We start from the raw sequence: 16,387 nt of genomic DNA on the forward strand, positions 1-16,387 counted from the left end.
CTAAGTGAAAACAGTGGGTCCATGCAGGGATCATCATGAAATGCCTCAAGTTTCAAGTCAGTGCAGTGAGGGGCCCACACATGGGGGTGTGGACTAACCCAGGCAACAACAATCCCGGAAACATTAGGCCCAGGGAGCAGGGTAGTGCCCACTTTCCCATTAACTTCTTTTCCATCACAGGACACTAAACCTGATGGTTTCCACCCACCACTCATTTGAACAGATTCCTCCATATGAGTGGTCAGGCAGAGCACACATCTGCTTTTTGGCACTCCTTGGCACATCGGTCTGGTTGGGTTTTATGATTAACCTTAATTACTTGGAGGGGGGAAAAACATTTTCCCTCTTTGCAGCTTGAAATATCTCATCAAAGAAGTGTGGAGAGTATGGAAATCGGATTTGATTAGCAAACAGCTATTCACTTCAATCACTTCTGTTATTCTGTAGCTCTCTTTGGAAAAAGGAATTCGGGTTTTTCTGACAGTCTGATGGGTGATGACATAATTTTAATAATCTTCTCCCCTCAGGGTCAAAAGTGAAGAAGGAAACTTCATAATGAAATTACTGTGCCTGAAAGATGTAATCACTAGGTTCATCCTTTTTGCATTGTTCATGTCCAGGACTCTGGAAACAAGATGCATACTTCAGGCCTGCCTAACGCTGTGGTTGATGCCCTGCTTCTTTTTTTTTTTTTTTTTAACAATTATTTGTTTTGCTCACAATTCTGCAATTTAGACAAAGATCAGGAGGGATGGTCATTTCTGCTCCATGTGGCATCAACTACACCAGCTCAACCTGGGGACAGGAAGGTCCACTTCAGATTGACAAGTTAATTCTGGCTGTCAGCTGATTTGAGAGAGTGAGAGAGAGAGAGAGGACGGGAGAGAGAGACATCGATTTGTTGTCCACTTCTCTGTGCATTCATTGGTTGATTCTTGCATGTGCCCTGATGAGGGATCAAACTCACAACCTTAGTGTATCAGGATGACACTCTAACCAACTGAGCTAGACTGCTTGGATTTCCTCCCAACATTGTGGTTTGGTTCAAGAGTGAGTGTCTGAGATAGAAAATAGAAGGTACCAGTTTCTTCTTCTTCTTCTTCTTCTTCTTTTTTTTTTTTTTTTTTTTTTGTCCCACATCTCCCCATTCATAACACAGACCAGGCAAAGAGCCTGGGCTGAGGTGTATATGAGGTGGTTTTCCTCTGCCTCCTCTTTCTGTGCAGTCATCATAAGAGCACAGCCTGTGTAAGTACCAGGAGGCCAATGCTCTGCTTTCTGAACTGCATTGAAGACTCATGAGGCCTACAGCAGACTGAGCCAAAGGCATGAAGCTTTAGAAGTATTGTCAGAATACACACACACACACTCAATTCAACTCCATTTATCACATAAAATTATGAGTCTAATTTCTCAATTTAAACAATTACAAGATAGAAGGTCCTTTTAATTTTAGACACCAGTCTAATCTTTTCCTCTCAATGTTATGACTAGAGTTCGTTGTGGGGAGGGGTGTTTATCTCCCATTCTCACTTTTCTGTAGCAGGCAAGAGGAAAAAGTCTGGGTAGAACACTCAGGCCTCTGTCTCTATACTCCACGCTCCCACCCCGACTCTTGTCTGATTGATTGATGGTGACTCAACATCTTGAAAGGTTAGAGTTCAGGTAGATTTATCAGTTCAGATGGTTTGGGCTGCAAATAACAAGTGCAAACCACTAAAGGTAGCATAAATGTACTTATGCTTAAGTACCAGGAAGCCCAGAGTCAAGGAGATGGGTGGGTTGGTGTGGCTCTGCAAGTGTCACCAAGGACCCAGGTACTTCCCATTTTTCTGGCTGCCATCCTTAGCATGTTGGTATGCATCCCTTCATGATCTTCCCCCGGCTCTAAGCTTAATGCCCTTCAGTGACAGTGCCCAAAGCAGAGAGAGAGAGAGAGAGAGTATAAGGAGAGGAAATTATCTTGTCAATGTTGTCACAAGAATTTCTCTTTTAAGAGAGGAAAGGTCTTACAGAAGTTCCCTGCCAATTTCCTCTTTCATCACACTGGCCAGAATCAGGCCACGTGCCCATGTCCTAGCTGTAGGGAAGGCTTGGAATGGGAGTTCCTGGCACTCACAGCCTCTACAGTGGAAGACCAGCTCTGCTGGCAAGGGGAAAAGGCAAACCCGTAGGGCAGACAGCAACCAGTGCCTGTCAAATGTGTTGTTGGTTCAATTCAGCACAAAGGCCATTTGACTATATATCAAGTGGTGCTCTCTAATTTAACTTCATTGAGTAAGAAAATCAATATTTTTACCTCCTCCTGTCAGATTCCTGTGTCTTATTTTTCTATTAGTTCCCAGCTGAGAGCAAGGAAAGAGTCATGATTACTTATCATCCCTAAACATTAACAATTACAACCAGGAGCACTGTTGACTATAGGAAAAGATATCACCACCACCCCTTTGGGTCTCATTTTCTGTATCTGAAAAGCTAGGAGGTTGTTTTGAGAGCATCCCTAAAGCCTCCTTCCAGCCCTGACAGTCTGTGTCTCTATGACATTCAAATGTCTCGAACCAGCGAATCAAATCACAGTAGCTTAACAAATGTTATAAAAGGAAGAAATCTGACTCACATTGACTCACATTGGCCCTGGGAAATAAAAACTGACATATAATGAACTAGTGTATGATGAAACAATGATGAACTTTGAAGTCAGTGTCAGTTTAATAAAAATAAGAACTTGTGAACGTGCCCAAGGAATGCTATTGAGGGGTAGCCATGTAATGGGCTTACAAAAGTTTAAGAAAATTGCTGCTCCCTTGAAAGTGGGTTTTGTAAGGCAAGTAGAATGACAAGGCACTAAAAATGGATTTCTCCTTCATCTCCATGTTGAAACAATTTCTAATGTCTACCGGGCACAGTTCAAACACCTTAACATAGCTTATCAATGGTCCTTCCCAGCCAAGCATCAGCCTATAGCTACACATACTCAATAATAATAATAATAATAATAATAATAATAATAATAATAATAGCCAGTATTTTTAAATCTTTCTCTGTACTCAATACATACGAAACACTTTGTATTTCATTATCTCTTTAACCCTTACAACAAGAATATTGTTATAATACTATTATCTTCATTTTATCTATGGAGAAACAGAGATTAAGTAACTTGCCCAAGGTCACACATCTAAAGTTGGTGGAATCAGAATCTGAATTAGGCAATCTGTGTTCAGAGCCTATGCCTTTAGTACCATGTTATATTTCTCTGACAGTATTTAAATATTATTTATAATTTTTTGTTTACATTTCTATTTCTAATCCATAAGGGGCCATTTTTTTCTATCCCCTCATATTGTATTTTTCAGGTAATAGATACTGAATAAAAATTGAATTAATGAATGAATGAATGAGCTCCTGTGCAGGTTTTTCATTGTTTTTTAAACACACTTTATTGTACCATCATAGCCTAGTTTATAATGCTCCTACTGTCCAACACACACTTACTCCTCCTTCAGAAATGTGCTCAAATGACACATCCTCACTGTGTTCTTTCCAACCATCTTCCAAAGGAGAAATTAGGTCACATGGAAAACAAGTCACATAAAAATGAATGAGAATCAGAATCACATAGGATTTACTAATTAATCAAGGTAAACCTACAACAGCCCCCAAATCTCAATGAGTTAACAAAATAAAATCACTCCCAGTCCGCAGAAGCAGAGAGAGAGGTTCTGCAATCACTAAGGAACAGAGGATCCATCTTGTGGTGTCACCATCTTCCAGGTGTGGCCTATTAAGACAACCATGGAAGAATAAGGGAGAGCCTGGAGGATCATGGAGGTCTGAAGTAGGTACATCACTTCCACCCACACCCTCTGGCCATAGCTCCATCTTACAACCCTGACCTGACTGCAAGTGAGGATGAGGAATGAGGTCGTCCTGCATCCACCACAGCATTTTCACAGGAACATGGAACAGTGCCTTCAAAACTCTAAGTAAAATTGTTTTTATCCTAGGAAATTCTATACCCAGACAACCTTCAATCAAGCATGAGAACAGAATAAAGAAATGTTCAGACATGCATGGTGTCAGGGAGCTACCAAAGAATGTAAGCAAGGAAGTAAATAAAGGAAGACAAAAACATTTAATCCAGGAGTCAGGGATCCAACATGAGAGTGAGGGAGAGAGGTCCAGAAATGACAGCAGTATATATGGCCCAAAGTGGAGCAGAAGGGCACAGGGCAACTGTATTTGAAGGACACAGAAAGGGAAGAGGGATGGTGATATGTGTGCTCTGTGATACCGGCATGCCTGGCTTATACTTCCTCCTCATCTTCCATAATTCAAAGTCAATAAAGAATGTCTGAAATTTATGAATCTAGATATAGCTGTATAGGCATATTATAATATTTGGAAATGGAGAAGTCAGTTATAAAAGGAACTGCTAAGAGTTGAAAATGGTTGTTGCAGGAGAGCTGAATTTGGAGGGGGTGAAATAAAGCAAAAAAAACCCACCATTTTTTATTATAATTCTTGATACAGTATTTGACTTATTAACCATGTACTGCATTTCTTTGCTAAAAATTTACACATTTTTAAATAAAGAAGGGAGAAGGACAAAGAGGTTTTCATAATCTTTCTCTTCGTCCTACCCAAAGTTCCCACCAGAAAGCTCATCATGGCATCAAAATGTCAAGGAGGGAAGACAGGGACAGGGGAAATGTGTACAGATATGGCACCTTCTTTGAACCCAAAGCAGTGTTTTATTTTTTATTCAATTCTTGTTAAAAATACTGGTCAATGGCCCCATCTCCCTAAACAGTTTCATGGGAAGAAGGGAAGAGGCTGGGATCAGCACATGGGGCCATGAACAGAGCTCCTGGAATAGCACCAGCATGACCACCATGTTGGGTCTCTCCTCCATCTTGCAAAAAAAAAAAAAAAAAAAAGGTAAAACAAGACATTAAGGCACTTTTCTGAAATCAGGATGTTTTGTATCCTCCTTATCTAATGGCTTCATAGCCTTTTTTTTTTTAGTTTAAAACAATTTTAGTTTAGTTTAGTATGACATTTTTGTGAGCTCATGTTGATAGTCCCTAAGTATTGCCTCCCTAAATGCACGTACACTTATCAATCTTACCTGTTTATTTTTTTTAATTCATCTCTTGTTTTGTTTTCTGATTTAAGCAACATTTGCTGATCTCTTGGCTCTCTTGTCTTCCTCCATGCTTCCAAGAATTTTCTAGCAATGGTTCTGATATCAGTTCTGTAAGATCTATTAAAATATCGTTACCTGGCCCTGAATGCCTGACTACATATTTTTTTAATCTGGGGTTTCAGTTGCCTCTTCAACATTTATCCTGCAGTTACCTATTGAACACCATTTTAGGTATGGCGGGTAGAGATAAAAAACATATTAATAGTTCTTGCCATTAGTCTAGAGGAATAGATTGAGAAATAAGTTAATTTCAACAGTGATAAGGGCTATGTAGAGATATGGCTAGGAGGCTCTAAGTTAGGAGAGACCCTTAACCCAACCTAAAGGAGGAAGAGAAGGCTTTCTGGGATGAGTTCTCCTCTGAGCATGTAAAGGAGCCACGACTAAACATGTAAAGAGAAAGGAAAAGGACATTCTTGGTAGAGGAAAGAGCATGAAGACACTCAGAAGTAAGAAGGAACTCAGAGGGGTCCGAAAATGGCAAGTCATTTGGGCATACAGACATGTGACAGGTTAATAGAGGGCAAATCTAGAGGAGAGCAAGGTCCAGGTTCTGCTAGGGAGACACTGGAAGATTTTATTTAGAAGAGTGATATGATCAGATAGGAGATGCAAATACAGTAGATCTTTCTAACTCAGATAACTGAAGTTGTGTGCGTAGTCAGGATGGGAGGGTGAGACTGGAGAAAGGAAACTCCTATCAGACATAAGATCATCGAGGTAATAAGGGGAGAAATCCTGAGGCTGTGGGCTAAGACAATAGGTGTGGATAAAAGAGAAGAGAGCATGATCAAAATTAAATGAGGAGGTTAAGGCAACAGGATCCAGTTATAAAGGATGACGGAGGGGAGGCACCTCAGATACCCCAAGTGTCTGGCTTGTTGACTCAGGGGGTGCTACCATTGGCCAGCAGAAGAATCTGTGGAAATAGGTTTGCAGGCAAGTGAGTTCATTTTGTGTTGACTTTGAACTATCTGCCAAATATTTGAGTAAAGATATCTACTCTTAAGTAGACACATGGGTCTGTGGTCCAGGGAATGGTCAGGGCAACAGAGAAGGTAACTGACTCATCTGCACACAGGAGTGGTGGAAACCCTTGGGGATGAGCAAGATCTCCCAGGAAAGATATGTAGTAGAGAAAAGGGGCAATAAGTAAAAAAAAAAAGAAGAAGAAGAAGAAGAAGCCTCAAAACTTAGTACTCAGCTCATTTGGACCAAAATATTTATCCCCTCAGGGTTCCCATAGCACCTTGACCTAACATCCATCACTTTTATTTCCATGTGGTTTCTCCACCCCACCCCCTTTCATTAATACGATTAACTTGAGAATAGGAACAAAATTTTATTTGAATTAGTGTTCTCAGGATCAAAGTAACAACTAAGAATATTCTACATGTTTAATACATTAAAGAATGATTGATATTAATTAATGGAAAAGGCAAAAAGTAGCAAGTCTGATGCACTTCAGATTCAGGAAAGTACGAGGCTTTGGCATATTACACAAGATGAATTTTAATCTAAGAACATACCTCCTCTCTCTGCCCCTAAAATCTCTTTACTCAAGAGCAGAAATCTGGTTTCTAGACTCTAATTTGTTTCCTTTCATCACCGTGAAAACAGGAGATTTTATTTTTCTGAATTGCCTGGGCTCACTTAATTCAACTAAACTTAAAAACCATAGAAATTATGTCATCTGGCTTCTGCTCCCCAGTTAATCCTTCTGTCCACCCCTGACAGGTGGAGTGAGATGCGTTTCCCTCCTGGAGACACTACCTGTGTGACAATTCCAGCTCAGGGAAAAGCAAGCATGGTTATCCTACGTGAGGTGCTGACAGTAGTCAGAACCTCTCCCTGGGGACAGTTTACTGACACTGGAAATTCGTCATGGTTACAAAGCACTTTGATTTCACAAAAATAAGAGGGTTTTTTTTTTTTTCTGCTGAAGTGACAAATGGTGTTTTGTTTTTTTCTAGATTAACTAGGTAAGAACCACAAGTTCAGTGCCAAAGAGCCAAGATTTTTTTCTCCCCTCCCTAAGCCAGCTACCAGCCTACTCAAAATATAGTGATTAATGTTCATAGTCACCAAATTAGAGAGTTTGAGAGGAAGTAAAGATGGAAGCCGTTCTGTCTTTGAAAGGAGGCTACCAGATACAGGCTCCTACTCCATGTTCCTGGAGAAATATTCATGTTTCCAACCATTATATTTTGGGGGAACTAACCAAGCAAATGCAGTTAAGACTTTGTGTGTGGCATATAGTAAGAGCTCAATCAATGTTAATTACCCTCGCTGGGGACCTCAGTTGGTTAATGTCATCCCAATATGCCAAGGTTGTGGGTTCAATCCCTGGACATGGCACATACAAGAAGCAATCAATAAATGCATTAATAAGTGGAAGTGGAACAACAAATCTATGCTCCCCCCAAGTCAATAAATTTTAAAAAGCAAAACAAATACAAACATGATAAAGTCTGAGTTATGAGCTTTAACTTCAGTTATAGGACAATGCATCCAAGAGCTGGGGCCACAGTACCAGACAGACCTCAGGACTAGCACTTACTATACCTGAGATGACAGCAACTAAATCAACTTCAGAGAGTAAGATGATCAGCACTTAATGGAAAGTTCTCTCCTCATTGCCCCACCTCTGAGACTCCAGACTAGATGTTTCTGGTGCTATTTCATACCTAATAACAGAAAATATATATATATAATAACACCCAATACTGCCAAAAATGTTGTGCAAATAACGTACCCAAAATCTAAAGACCTAATAATTTTGTACAAATCTTTTGGAAAATAATTTGCTCACATGTCTCAGAAGTCATGAAAGGTTTCTAGCCTCCTATGCCTAGGAATTTATGCTAAAGCAAAAATATCTAAAATGAGAATACAACTTACCCAAAATGCCTTTTGGAAGCATTACCTTACAGAAATAGCAATAGGAAACATCCTAATTATGCAAGGATAGGAAATTATTAAACTAAGGTCCATCCACAGAATGGAATAGTATTTATCAATTGAAATTATGATAAAGGCTGTAGCTTGTGGAAAAGCATTTGAAGTAAGTTTAAAAAAAAAATTAGATTGTAAATTATATATAATGAATGGTGTAACTACATCCATTTAACAATTATGCAGGCATATGGACAAAAACTGGAAAGTTAGATGAAAAATAATTGGTTTTTTAAGGTGAGTAGATTGTGCCAACTATAAAAACTGAATTTTTGGGCTCTCTATTCTGTTCCACTGATCTATATGTCTGTTCTTATGCCAGTACCAGACTGTTTTGATCACAGTGGCTTTGTAGTATTGTTTGATGTCTGGTATTGTGATTCCTCCTGCTGTGTTCTTCTGTTTCAAGATTGGTTTTGCTATTCGGGGTCTTTTTTGGTTCCATATGAATTTTTGGAGTACTTGTTCTAGGTCAGTGAAATATGTCATTGGTATTTTAATAGGGATTGCATTGAATCTGTAAATTGTTTTGGGTAGTATGGCCATTTTGATGATGTTGATTCTTCCCATCCAAGAACATGGTATTTGCTTCCATTTATTTGTATCTTCCTTAATTTCTTTCTTCAATGTTGCATAATTTTCAGTGTACAGGTCTTTTATCTCTTTGGTTAAGTTTATTCCTAGTTATTTTATTTTTCTTGTTGCTATAGTAAATGGTATTTTCTTTTTTGCCTCTGTCTCTGATATTTTATTGTTGGTGTACAGAAATGCCTTAGATTTCTGTATATTTATTTTGTACCCTGCTATTTTTCCAAATTCACTTATTATATCGAGCAGTCTTTTAGTGGAGTTTATAGGGTTTTCTAGGTATACTATCATGTCATCTGCAAATAGTGATAGTTTTATTTCTTCTTTCCCAATTTGGATGCCTTTTATTTCTTTGTCTTGTCTGATTGCTGTGGCTAGGACTTCCAACACCATGTTGAATAGAAGTGGAGAGAGTGGACAGCCTTGTCTAGTTCCTGATTTCAGGGGGAATGCTTTCAGTTTTTGTCCATTGAGTATGATGTTGGCTTCTGGCTTCTCATATATAGCCTTAATTATGTAAAGGTATGCTCCCTTTATCCCCATTTTGCTGAGTGTTTTCATCATAAATGGGTGTTGTACTTTATCAAATGCTTTTTCTGCATCTATAGATATGATCATGTGATTTTTGTCTTTCATTTTGTTTAAGTGATGTATTATATTTATTGATTTGCGAATATTAAACTATCCTTGCATCCCTGGAATGAATCCCACTTGATCGTGGTGTATGATCTTTTTGATGTATAGCTGGATCCTGTTTGCCAATATTTTATTGAGGATTTTAACATCTATGTTCATCAGTGATATTGGCCTGTATGTAGTTTTCTTTCTTTGTTGTGTCTTGACCTGGTTTTGGGATTTGGGTAATACTGGCTTCATAGAAAGAGTTTGGGATTTTTCCCTCTTCTTCGATTTTTTGGACTAGTTTGAGGAGGGTAGGAGTTAGTTCTTCCCTAAATGTTTTGTAAAATTCGCCTGTGAAGACATCCCGTCCAGAGCTTTTGTGTGCAGGGAGATTTTTGATTACTGTTTCAATTTCCTTCTTTGTTATTCGTCTGTTGAGATTTTCTACTTCTTCTTGATTCAGTTTTGGAAGGTTATATGTCTTTAGAAATCTCTCCATTTCTTCTAGGTTGTCAAATTTCTTGCCATACAGTTGTTTGTAGTAATTTCTTACAATTGTTTGTATTTCTGAGGTATCAGTCGTGATTTCTCCTCTCTCATTTCTGATTTTGTTTATTTGGGTCTTCTCTCTTTTTTTCTTGATGAGCCTGGCTAGAGGCTTGTCGATTTGGTTTATTTTTTCAAAGAACTAGCTCCTAGTTTTGTTGATTTTTTGGATTGTTTGTTTAGTCTCTATGTCATTTAATTCTGCTTTGATCTTGATGATTTCCTTTCTTCTTATTGCCCTAGGCTTTGTTTGTTGTTGTTGTTCTAGTTCTTGTAGCTTTAGGATTAGATTTTTTATTTGAGATTCTTCTAGTCTTTTCAGATATGCCTGTATTGCTATGAACTCCCTCTTAGGACTGCTTTTGTTGTGTCCCATAGGTTTGGGGCTGTTGTGTGTTCATTGTCATTAGTTTCTAGAAATTTCTTGATTTCCTCTTTGATGTCATTGTTAACCCATTCATTATTTAATAGTATGTTATTCATTCTCCAAGATGGTCAACTAATCTTTGATAAAGGAGGAAGGAACATAAAATGGAGTGAGAAGAGCCTCTTTAACAAATGGTGCTGGGAGAACTGGACAGGGACGTGCAAAAAAAATGAAACTAGACCGCCAACTTACACTACACACAAGAATAAACTCAAGATGGATTAAAGAGTTAAATGTAAGCCGTGACACCATAAAAGTCCTAGAGGAAAACATAGGAAGGAAAATTTCAGATATCCCACATAACAATATCTTCACGGATACATCTCCTAAGGCAAGAGAAATAAAGGAAAAAATAAACAAATGGGACTACATCAAACTAAAAAGTTTCTGCTCATCAAAAGAAAACATCAGCAAGATGAAAAGGAAACCAACCATATGGGAAAACATATTTGCCAATGATATCACAGACAGGGGACTGATCTCCAAAATATATAAAGGGCTTATACAACTCAACATCAAGAAAACAAACAACCCAATTAAAAAATGGACAAAGGACCTGAACACACACTTCTCCGAAGAGGACATACAGAAGGTCCACAGGCACATGAAAAAATGCTCAATATCATTGGCCATCAGAGAGATGCAAGTAAAAACCACAATGAGATACTACTTTACACCAGTCAGAATGGCCATCATCAACAAATCAACAAACAAAAAATGCTGGCGAGGATGTGGAGAAACAGGTACCCTACTGCACTGTTGGTGGGAATGCAGACAGGTGCAGCCACTATGGAGAACAGTATGGAATTACCTCAAAAGATTAAAAATGGAACTGCCTTTTGAACCAGCGATTCCACTGCTAGGATTATACCCGAAAAATCCTAAAACCCTGATTCAAAAAAACCTATGCACCCCTATGTTCATAGCAGTGCTGTTTACAATAGCCAAGTGCTGGAAACAGCCTAAATGCCCATCTGTAGATGAGTGGATCAAAAAACTGTGGTACATTTACACAATGGAATACTACGCAGCAGAAAGAAAGAAGGAACTCCTGCCATTTGCGACAACATGGATGGAACTAGAAAGAATTATGCTTAGTGAAATAAGCCAGGCAAAGAAAGCAAAATACCATATGATATCACCCAATACAGGAAACTAATGAACAACACAAACAAAGGAACTAAATAGGCAAAGACTAGAATAGCAGTCAATAGGGAGGAGGGGGAGGGAGAGAAGGGGGATAAGTAAGGGAAGGGTCTAGTCAAGGAACGTGTATGAATGACTCATGGACATGGACAACGGGGAGGGATATGATTGTGGGAGAAGGGATGGGCTGGGTGGGGGGAGCAATGGGGGAAAAATGGGACAACTGTAATTGAAAAGCCAAAAAATAAAATTAAATTTTAAAAAAAATGAATTTTTTTTAAATCTCCAAGGAAAAAGAATTCTGACACTATTTAAACATTCTCAGAGAGACAAGAAAAACACCCCAGTCTTTTTACAAAGACACTAATACTAAAGCCAAAATAAGGAAGCACCAGAAAAGAAAGCTATCATCTATTTCTCTTATGAATACTGATTTAAAAATGATAAATAAAATATTAGCAAATTGAATCTGGCATTATATTAAACAAATAATATACTATAGCCAAGCTGAGTTTTTACCAGAAATGCAAGGATGATTCAGTAACAGGAAATCTGTTCACATAATTCTCTGTATTAGTAGATCAAAGGAGGAAAAACACATAATGTCATCTCGACAGAGGCTGAAAAAGCTTATGATCAAATAAATACAATAGTTATTTATGATTTTAAATGGTATTTAAATTCTTAGTACAATAGGAAAATCAGGTGCTTTCTCAATTTCATACTATTATATATTCCTATATGAGTATGTAGTTATAACAAAGTTTCATTACTCAAAACTATAAAAAGTAGCAACATTTAATTGATCTGATAAATTCTTTGGAGTCTAAATCAGTGTAACAAGCATTCCAAGGCTTAAAGGTAGACTTGCTGTCAGAGAGTACCCTGGTTCTTACAGATTGTAACTTTAAGTCCATGTTACCTTGCTTCTGTACCCATTAGGATACTGTGGGCTGCAAATAACTCCCATTCTCAGTATTCTCCAATAGTTTCCAATCACATAGACAGGCAATTCCAATTCATTAGGAATTTTTTAGGAGCCCATTCATCTCATCACTGCCTCACTCTTACCACCAATCTCACTTTCACTCAGCTGTGCTAGCCTCCTGTTTTTCTCTAAAACACACCAAGCAATTTCCAATAGAGAGTGATCAAGATGGATGCATAGGTAAACACAGCTTGCTTCCTTGCACAACCACATCAAAATTACAACCAAACTACAGAACAACCATTACTCAGAACTGTCAGAAATCGAGGTGAATGGAAATACAACTACAGAATTAAAGAAACCTCATCTATCCAGACTGGTAGGAAGGGCAGAAACACAGAACAGGCTAGTCCCATATCCACATGTGGTGGATAAAAATTCAGGAGGGATATTTTGGAAATGAGGAGTCCCAGCCCAAAACCAGGTTTCCCAGTCTAGGGCTCCATTGTCAGGAAGATAAGTTCCCATAACTTCTGGCTGCAAAAGCCAGAGGAGAATGAGTTGGTGAAAGAAACCTCTGGAGTCCCAAGCAGTTTCCCTTAAAGAACCCGTACATATGAACACACCTACTCACACACACTCCCTCAGTGCTCCAGCACCAGGGTAGCAGCTTGAAAGGCACCAGTGGCATACAGGGAGGAAGTGAAGTGTCCGGCATCAAGGTGAGAGCTGGGAGACAGCTTTCTCCCAGACAGAAAGGTAGAAAGAGGCCATTGTCCCTTTTCTGAATCCTCCCATCACAAAGCCACAGAGCCAGCAGGTAAGTACCATATCTGAGACTCCATCAACCTGGCTAACAATGTTTGCCCCACCCTGGATATCCCCTGAGGCTCCATCCCACCCAACTTACAGGCCCACCCAGGCTGTTAACAGTGGCTTTTCCATATGAATGGCTTGTCTTGGCTCATGCTTCACAACTTCCTAAATCCTCTCAAACAAGCAACAGCTGGCCTCGGTGAGACCCTAGCTTCCATATCTATTGCTAAGTGGCCCCAGGACTGGCACTAGCAGCAGCCAGCCTAGGTTAACAGCTTAGCCTCTCCGGGGAATCTCCAAGCCCAGCACTAGCAGCAGCCAAATGCAAATTGCTTTATAGCTCATGCAGGGTGACCCCAGGTAGAACACAGGTGGGGGCTGACCTTAGCCTGTACCACCCAGAAAACCCCAAAGCCTGCACACCCAGTGGACAGCTACAGACCATGTTGGAACACCACCACTCTGTCCCTGCATAGCTGATCTTCCACAGAGGACACAGGTTGGTGGTCAGAGGTCATAGCCAATTCCTGCAGCTGACTGGCCTGGGTAAATCCCTTTCATTGATATGTCAACAGCAATCAAGACTCAACTACAAGAGGAGAGTGTACTCATCCTACGTGGTGGATGCACCTCAAGTACCCAGTTTGGGTGATAGGGGGAGCTGTGGTTCTGGACCCTACAGGACACTTACTAAAATAGACCACACTACCAAGACAGGGAGTCATAGCAGCTCTACCTAATGCATAGAAACAAACAGAAGGAGGCTACCAAAGTGAGGAGACAAAGAAACATGGCCCAAATGAAAGAACAAAAGTCCAGAAAAAGAACTAAACAAAATGGAGATAAACAATCTATCAGATGCAGAGCTCATAACACTGGTTATAAGTATGCTCAAGGAACTTAATGAGGACCTCAGCAACATAAAAAAGATCCAGTCAGAGACAAAGGATACGCTAACTGAAACAAAAAACAATTTACAGAGAAACAACAGTAGAGTGGATGAAGCTGAGAACCAAGTCAATGATTTGGAACATAAGGAAGCAAAAAGCAACCAATCAGAACAACAGGAAGAAAAGAAGAATGAAAAAAAAACAAGGGTAGCATAAGGAGCATCTGGGACAACTTCAAACGTTCCTACATTCACATCACAGGGGTGCCAGAAGGAGAAGAGAAAGAGCAAGAAAATGAAAATATATTTGAAAAAAATAATAAAATAATAATTTCCCTAATTTTGTTAATGAGATAGACATGCAAGTCCAGGATACACAGAGAGTCCCAAACAAGATGGATGCAAAGCTGCCCACACCAAGACACTTCATAATTAAAATGTCAAAGTTTAAAGATAAAGAGAGAATCTTAAAAGCAGCAAGAGAAAAGCAGTTAGTTACCTACAGGGGAGTTCCCATAAGATTCTCAGCTGATTTCTCAAAGGAAAATTTGCAGGCTAGAGGGGCCTGGCAAGAAATATTCAAAGTCATGAAAAACAGGACCTAAGCCAAGATTGCTCTACTCAACAAAGATATCATTTAGAATTAAAGGGCAGATAAAGAGCTTCCCAGATGAGAAAAACCTAAAGGAGTCCATCATCACCAACCATTATTATATGAAATGTTAAAGGGACCTATTTAAGAAAAATAAGATTAAAACTATGAACAATAAAATGGCAATAAATAGATATCTGTCAACAATTGAATCTAAAAAACAAACTAAGCAAACAAGAAGGACATAGAATCATGGATATGGAGAGGGTTTTGAGGATTGCCAGATGGGAGGAGGGTGTAGGGGAATGAGTAAAGAGATAAAGAGATTAAGAATTACAAATAGGTAGTTACAGAACAGCCACAGGGATGCAAAGTACAGTATAGGAAATGGAGTAGCCAAAGAACTCATATGCATGACCCATGGACATGAACAATGGTGTGGGAATTGTCTCAGGCAGTGGGAGCGTGGTTAGTGGTGGGGGGAAAGGGGCAAAAGTTGGGACAACTGTAATAGCATAATTAATAAAATATAATTTAAAAAATAAAAGTATTTCCGAAAGTAAAATAAAATAAAACACACATTTCTGCCTTGATACCTTTGAGCTTGCCATTCTCTCTGCCTGGGAAGTCTTCTCCTCAAACATTTTAATGGCTCGCTCTCCTTCTTTATTCATTCCTCTGACCACATTGACTCAAAGAGCATGCCTCTCAGACATATGACCCCCACCCACACCCCCTTCCTCCCTACCCTACTTGATTACCTGACATCATTTTATGAGTCCACGTATGTATTGTTTTCTGTTACCAGAAAGTATTTTTCATGAGTGTAGACACTTGGACCCTATTGTTCATTGCTGCATAGCCAGTACTTAGGACAGCACCTGGCGAATAGTAGCTGGTGAGTCAATATTGATTAAATATGTTGTTGCAGCCTCACTGATACAGATTTAAACAATTAAGAGACTTATTACCTCACATAGCTGAATCCCCAAGGTGGCACGGGCTCCAGGAACATCAAGACCTTTTCTTTCTCTGCAGTTCTCTCTGTTCTTTCCGCTTTAACACACCAGTTTTGTCCTCATTGTCACAAGACAGGTGCAGCAGCAGCTGGAGCAAAGCGCTTTTCCCTTCATGTACTTTGGGAGGGAGCAAGACTCTCCCCCCAGGTTAGTCAGAATTCTCTCATGTTGACACATAAAAGTACTCAACATGCCCTCTATCGTGGAAAAGGGTCATTCCCTTCTGTCTGATTGAGCCCCATTTGTTCACGTGACCACCAGTCATCAAAAAAAGGATCATTGAATTCCATGGCGGGGCTCCATGAATCAGGACCCACCCATGGAGAAGGGCTGGAGTCAGCCTCTGCTGCCTCACATGGGCTGTGTGAGGAAGGAGTGGGTGAGGGCTTGTCCTGGATAGACAACCAACCACGATCACTACAGTCTGATTCAGAGGAACTCCTAAAACCCAGGGAACACTTTCTGGTAGAGTAACTGACCCCTTGGGGTCTTGAAACACAATAATTTCCTTCAAATGTTTCTTGAGTTGAATATGACTCTTAGATCTGGGAGTTGCCTCACCAATTGTCCTCTGGGGGTGCCTGAGCCCTGGGAGAAAGGAAGCCAAATACATCCTTCTTGGGAAGGAGAAGGAAATGGAAATAGCACTGC

The 16,387-nt window shown here is 39.6% G+C and overlaps 1 non-coding gene across 1 annotated transcript; it reads right to left on the bottom strand.

The window, feature by feature from the left end:
- Positions 1 to 1,134: 1,134 nt before the first annotated feature.
- On the bottom strand, positions 1,135 to 1,265 carry LOC150016892 (small nucleolar RNA SNORA51). Its single transcript, XR_016510356.1, has one exon. It is a non-coding gene; the product is annotated as a small nucleolar RNA SNORA51 (small nucleolar RNA).
- Positions 1,266 to 16,387: the final 15,122 nt, after the last annotated feature.

This window comes from Furipterus horrens, unplaced genomic scaffold (assembly GCF_987537825.1).
Source record: "Furipterus horrens unplaced genomic scaffold, mFurHor1.1.pri manual_scaffold_3, whole genome shotgun sequence".
Lineage (NCBI taxonomy): Eukaryota > Metazoa > Chordata > Mammalia > Chiroptera > Furipteridae > Furipterus > Furipterus horrens.